The sequence below is a fragment of the Nomia melanderi genome, unplaced genomic scaffold (genome assembly GCF_051020985.1).
Source record: "Nomia melanderi isolate GNS246 unplaced genomic scaffold, iyNomMela1 scaffold0083, whole genome shotgun sequence".
In the NCBI taxonomy this organism is placed as follows: Eukaryota; Metazoa; Arthropoda; class Insecta; order Hymenoptera; family Halictidae; genus Nomia; species Nomia melanderi.
This window is the reverse complement of record NW_027475198.1, coordinates 208,970-209,659: the sequence shown is the minus strand read 5'-3', so window position 1 is coordinate 209,659 and position 690 is coordinate 208,970.

Here is a 690-nt window from a genome sequence, read left to right as displayed (position 1 = left end):
AGGGAAAAATCCAATATATATCTGGTTATATCTCGGGTGCTATTAGAGATAGCGCAATAAATCAAAGTGCATTGTCTGTAGGAGGCCCTGGCGCATGAATCGCTGCAGCGGGAACAACCTCGGACCAGCAGGGGCCGAGAAAACTACCGTCACATGGGGCCGGACTGTCAGGGTCAGGGAAAAATCCAATATATATCTGGTGATATCTCGGGTGCTATTACAGATAGCGCAATAAATCAAAGTGCATTGTCTGTAGGAGGCACTGGCGAATGAATCTGTGCCGCAGGAACGACCTCGGACCACCAGGGGCCGAGAAAACCACAGTCTCATGGGGCCGGACACTCAGGGTCAGGGAAAAATCCAATATATATCTGGTGATATCTCGGGTGCTATTACAGATAGCGCAATAAATCAAAGTGTATTGTCTGTGGAAGGCCCTAGCGCATGAATCTGTGCAGCGGGAACGACCTCGGACCACCAGGGGCCGAGAAAACCAGTCTCTTGTGCCGGACAGTCAGGGTCGGAGGAAAATCAAATATATATCTGGTGATATCTCGGGTGCTATTAGAGATAGCGCAATAAATCAAAGTGCATTGTCTGCAGGAAGCCCTGACGCATGAATCTGTGCAGCCGGAACGACCTCGGACCACCAGGGGCCGAGAAAACCAGTCACTTGTGCCGGACAGTCAG